Below are 6,849 nucleotides of genomic sequence, written 5' to 3' on the forward strand. Positions count from 1 at the left end.
TTTTTATTTTTTTACATGTTAACGTTGATCGTTTGATAAAATACAAACATTATGTCAAGAGAGACAACAACAACAACAACAACAACAAACCAATAAATGCAGTAGTTCCATGTCAAGAAAGACACAAAGAAAATTTTATAATTTTGGACAAAGAGTTACTAGTCCTTGAATAAGTAATGGCCAGAATTTAATTGGCAAAAAGGAAAAGAAAGAAAGAAAGAAAGAAAGAAAAAAGAGGATAAACATTTAATTGGTATCCAAGCATCCCTAAAAAAAAAAAAAAAAAAAGAAGTACCCAAGTATACATCTTGTAAAACATGGCACTTAAAAATTCTTTCTATAGACAAGTTCCAAAATTACTAGCTGAGAGTCCTTTCTTTATATTATTTTCTTGCAAATATAATTCGATACATTATTATTATTATTATTATTATTATTATTATTATTATTATTATTATTATGTGCATATTCAATTTGACTTTCAAGTAAGATTGATTATACTGAAACAACTAGATATTAAAAACAATAATTCGAGTTTAAAATTCAAGTTTTGTTACAATAAAAAACTCTCATAAATAATCACATATAGTTTTTTATTACAATAAAAAACTCTCACATAAAGTCATATCTCAACTCGAATAAAAAACTAAAATCAGCGAACTAAACGGCTAAACGGCCATAATACTTTGAACTTTTCATAACATTGATTACTTCCCATTACTTTCAAACTGCTTAACATAAATGTTGCAACACGCCCTTAGGGAAACTGCTTATAGCTCAACAATTTATATCATCACAAATGCAATACGAGTATGAAGAAATATCATTATTTTTCACATTTAAGAATTACTTTTCAATTTAAACCCAAAACAAAGTTTTTCTTTTTTTATTAAAAAAAAAGAAGCCTTTTACATGATACATATTTGGATAGCATCATTTTGTCCCAATCAATAGGTATAGTAACAACATGTATTTGACAAGTCTAATGTCTATCGACAATTTTTCTTTCCGAAGCTTACTCAACCTTTTTTAAAAGTAAAGGTATTTTTAACAATGTATTGACTTTTAATAAATTAGTTTATATTATCTAGAGGTGATACATAAGAGAACTATTTATAATTATATTATTTGATTGATAACAATCTCATATGATTTGTTCAGGCACGCGTAGTCCTAATTGTTTATATCGATTTTGGTTGTCAGATCTGTTAAATTATTTTGATAATAGCAAATTTACGTATGGCACATGCAATGCTAGTGGAGAAAAAATTGACTAAAATACATGTGTATATATATATATATATATGTATATTTATTTTGATAATAGCAAGTTTATGTATGGCACATGCAATGCTACTGGAGAAAAAATTGACTAAAATACATGTATATATATATATGTATATTTATTTGTGTAAATGTATGTATGTATATCACTCTCCTTCAGAATTACTCTTCTTCTCATGCCTTATTTGTGTAAAAGTATGTATGTATGTATATCACTCTCCTTCAGAATTACTCTTCTTCTCATGCCTTTATCTTCTTGTTTACTCGGTGTTGTGTTTATCTTTTTGGATGAGCTTTTAGTCTTAGAGTTTGTTTGTTTTTTATTTTTTGTTTTTTTTTAATGGCCTTGAGGTCCTTGACTTTGAAAAATAAAATGCTAAATAGGCTTTCCTTCATCTTGAATATAAGTTTATTAACAAGTAAACGTCCTAATTTTATACTATCGAGAGCAATAAAATTATAGGAAAAAAATAAAAACATGCAACTTAATATTTGGAGGAAAGAAAAAGATAGAAGGCATACCAATCATTTTCCTAAAAAGAGAGAGAGAGAGAGAGAGAGAGAGACGTGATATTCATCATATTACTAGTTTTTCTTTTTTCTCTCTCTCTCTCTTACGAGAAACATATTACTAGTTTATGACATTAGATTTGGTTGGTCACCCTTCATTATGTTCAAATAAATAAAAGTTAAATAGTATGACAAAAAAGTGTAAGGACAAGGATTAAGCCACAAAATTTGTTAAGAAAGGGTCTTAACTAAATTAATAGTGTAATAAATCGGAAAATCACTTATATATATAAATATTAGCTTTGAGCACAAAAACAATATGGTATGATAAAAAGTAAAAACAAAGGTTGTAAAATGAAATTTTGAAAGCATTTGAACAAAATTTAAAGTTTTAAGATTTTAGGGGGACAAAATGAAGGGAAAAAAATAAAAGAGAAAATAGATTTTAGGGGGCCACTAGGGGTGCTGGCTCCTCCCTGCGTCTGGAAAATAGATTACACAAAAAATGAAACTAAAACTAAAAACTAAAAATTGATAACAACAACTAGCAGAAAATAATTGTTTTTCTTTTAAACAAAATTTTTGAAGTGATTTGTTTGTTTCTTTAAAGCATATATGGTAGATAAACAGTTAGCAATATCAGTGACAGAGCGAGAAATTTTTGTGCGTGGGGTTAATAATAAGAACAATTATAAGATTAAAATTTTCATGTTTAGTAAGGGCTACGCGTAAATAAAAATAATAATAAATTGAGTGGGGCTTAAGTCCCCACTAGACTAGAGTAGCTCCATCCATGTCTTTCTTCAAGACCGTAATTTACTGCCTTCTTCAAGTATATCAACAGAAGAATCACTAATGATGTTCTTAAGAACGATTGCTCACTCAGACCGCAATAGAGAGATACAAGATATATTTGTTCATTTTGGAGAGACGGTACACTAGCATTTTGATAATGTGCTTACCGCATTGTGTAGGTTAGCACCTGTAGTTATAAAACCACCAAATATGAACATCGTCTCCCCAGAGATTCGACACAACCCTAAGTATTGGCCATAGTTTAAGGTACAATCTGACTCTGCTCATAAACTAAGGATATGATAAATAATTTTAAATTAATCATAACGTACGCCTTATGTATTTTAATAGGATTGTATTGGTGCAATAAACGGTATGCACATAATGGTTGTCCCACCTGCACATCAACAGACAATCTATAGAGGAATAAGACATTCGCGTACTCAAAATGTAATGGCGGCGTGTAGTTTCGGTATGCTATTCACTTACGTCAATACCGGATGAGAAGGCTCAGCTGCTGATAGAATGTTAACTGAGACTATAAGAGATCTAACGAACCAGTTCTTGGTGCCACTCATCCCAAAATATTACGTTGTGAAATCGGTTACAACAACATGCAAGACTTTTTGGCACCATTTCGTGGTCAGAGGTACCATATTCAACAGTTTAGAAACGGTGGTCAACCAACGGGACTACGATAGTTATTCAATTATTATTACTATTCACTGTGTAATTACATAGAGAGGTGCTTTAGGGTCTTGAAAGTAAGATTTAAAATTCTTAAGCTTATGACCAATTATTGGATACCAAGACAATCACTTATATCAATTGCTTGTTGTGTGATCCATAATTTAATTAAGATGCACGCGCGAGATGATCATCTATTTAGACAATATGATGTCGATTTGCCCTTGGAAGATATAGAGGGAGAACAAGAAGGGTAACAAGGACAACATAAAGGTATGGACGCATAAGAAGCAGAAACATTCGAAATAGGGAGTCGGCGACAACGTAATCACATGGTTAATTTTAGGGATCATCTAGCTGATCAAATGTTAGATTCGTATATACGACAGTAATATAGGCTAAGATTATTCACTAAGTAAATTTTTTTTTTACTAATCATTCACTAAGTTATCTTATTTTAAATTATTTACTATTTATTTGTAATATAATTTAAATTATTATATTAATTATTAGTGTTTTTATTTGGGATTTCAATTATTACATATTTAATATATTATTATTTTAAATATTATTACATGTTTTAAAAAATGTAAAACCAAACGCAGTTTCAGTTTTTTTCTTAAACTAAAAATAATATCTGAATAAAACTATCAAACACATTTTCAGAAATGATTCATGCCTGAAAATGAAAACGTTTTTATTTTTATTTTTATACAGAAAATAAAATTATTTTAAAATGGGTTCCAAACGCGCCCATAAAGTTGTTGGAAAGGAAGTTCTCCTCCAAATTAAACCACCAAGAAGAAACTTCTTATGAACTTTATGCAGAAAACGTTTTAATAAAATGCGTTTGACACTTCCACTATGGCCGGCTTGTTACAATGAGGTGGGTTGTTAGAATAGAAAATGGGGAAAAACAATAATAGAAAATTTGTTCATTTTTCCCCTTTCCACATTTTCTTTACTAACTTTTCAAGACAGAGCAAAAATGTCATTTATCATTCAACTTTTTTTTTTTCCCAATCTTTCTTTCAACTTTTTTTTTTAAATTATTATTCAACCTTTTAACCTTATTGGCTATATCTTTCTAACAATAGTTCAACCTTTTTCGCTTTTGGGAGAATTTCTATGATCTCTAATTTTTCTGTGCTGATGTATGAACTTAGAGGTTTAGTGTCTCTTTTGTCCTCTATAGGAGAATAATTAGCGTATTTTGCTTTGTCTTTAAATTTGAATTATTGCTGATCTATTGAGATTTTGTTTGTTATCTCACGTGAAATTTGTAAAGACATACCTTTTAATTTAGTAAAATTTGCTTTTTTTTTTTGTTTTTAAAAACCTTGAATTTGGTATTGTGCATTTTTTTTTATAAAATTTTATTTAGAGAAAATGAAATACTTCTTAGAATGTATGACTTAGATTTTTACATCTCACTTTTGATTAATATCTTTTAAACAAATAATTATATTAATAAAAAAAGATATTAATCAAAATTTAAGAGTAAGAAACAAGAATCAAGACCCATACATTTTAAAGAATAATATTCAATATTTCTCTCTTTTAAATTATTATTTATTTTATAAGTTATCATGTTGTTATAGACCCTCAAATCTTTGTCAGCCCATTAATTTTGTATACATTTTTGGTACAAACGGCTAACAAAATGGGCAAACGGCAAACAACTTTTTTTTTTTTCCCGTTCCTTTCCTTTTTTTTTTTTTTTTTTTTTACTTTTTTTTCCTGCTGTAAAGATTTCTATCTTTTTTAATAAAAGTACACAATCCTAAACATGATTTCCACGTCGTTTTTGTTGTGGAATTGAGTTGGTGTAAGTTGTAACTTTGTTGTTGCTGTCGTCTTTTACAAGCAAACAATACGTATCCAATACTTTATATTTTGCCAGCCAACCACGTATCTGAAATTTTTTTAGCTGAAAATACGCGTATCAGTTTTTTAAGCTTGGAAGAAATATAAGTATCTAATTAGTAATTATTCCAAGGAAAAAAAAACATGCGTATGTAATTCTTTATTCGAGTAACCAATAGGTACTTTTTTTAGGTTTTTTTTTTTATAAAAATAATAGGACGATAATTCATCTAATTGAAACAAATATTTTTAAGTGGACGTTTATTTTATTTTTTAAGAAAAATGATAAAACTACAAAATAAAGGAAGAGAAAACGAATAACCCTACTAGAGAGAAAAGAGTCTCCCCATTTAGTGGGATAAATTGCCAAAATTTTGCTCAAGGATACGGCACTAAAATAATGCATAAGATACCTCAAAAAAAAAAAAAAAAACCTTAAAAAAAGCTTTGTGGTTAGCACTTGGTAATGCTAATATTAATTAAGATTCAAGAATAAAAGAAATGCTATGATGTTGTTAGATCGCATTGATTTCTGCTAGAGTATGCCTAGGATCAAAATTAATAGTTTTGTTGAAACTGTTTTTGCTAAATTGGGGTTTCTAAATTAATAGTTTTGGGGGTAATTAAAAATGACCCAAATTCTGAGATTATCCCTGTTACTCTTTTAAAAAAAAAAAAAAAAAGATAATCAGACTAATGATTTTAAAAACAAAAATTAGACTAATCGGACGGTTTATGAAGGAGTCCATGGATATGTCAATCCTAATCTATGGCTGGTTTGACCATTGCTTCACCCTTATTTATACAGAAGCTAGCTTTTATAAATGGGAGTTTTCTGGTAAAACTAAAAAAAAAAAAAAAAACTAGTGATAAATTTTTTAGAATAATTATTTACTTTTCAATTATCTAGTCTGTATTAAAAGCTGTTACCGGTAGACAAATCAGAAAAAATCATAAAATATGTATAAAAAATAAAGGAGTTTCTCTAATAAAATGGGATAAAAAAATTATTGATAGTTCTTAATTTTAAATTATTAGGGTCTCGTTCACTTTGAAGATTCGAGTTTTTAATTCGAGTTGATATGTGATATTTTATGAGAACTTTTCACTGTAACAGAAAAAATTAAATGTGATATTTTCTGAGAGCTTTTTACTGTAAAAATCTAGAACTGAAAACTTGAATCGGTGAAATGAACGAGGCCTAGATCTGTGTCAAATGTTTATTTTACATATTTTTTTAATATAATGTGATTTTAGCACAATTTAACCGTCATAAACTAATACTATTAATATTTTTAATATAATGTGATTTTAACACAATTTAACAGTCATAAACACACTCTCTAAGAGAATATTTGATACGAAAATTCGTATCATAATTTAACTAATACTGTCGGTAAGACTGTCTTACGAGAAAAATCCCTTAAAAAGAAACATGAAATTACCTTTTCTGGTGAGAGAGCATGAAATTACCTCGAGATTTCTGGTTAGTTAATATTTGCCTCACGAATAGTAGGTGGTCCTCTCTCTATCTCTCTTGAGGTTTTCGTTTCGTCTACGAGTCAAAACCAGCTCCGTCATAAAAACAAACAAAAAAGACGACGAACAAACTCCCTGACCTTCCTCACTGCTCACACATATATATATATATATATTATATAACCCAGTTTCTTCATTTTTGGCCACCAAAAGCCACCTAATAGCTTA

Source organism: Morus notabilis, unplaced genomic scaffold (assembly GCF_000414095.1).
Source record: "Morus notabilis unplaced genomic scaffold, ASM41409v2 Scaffold3729, whole genome shotgun sequence".
Lineage (NCBI taxonomy): Eukaryota > Viridiplantae > Streptophyta > Magnoliopsida > Rosales > Moraceae > Morus > Morus notabilis.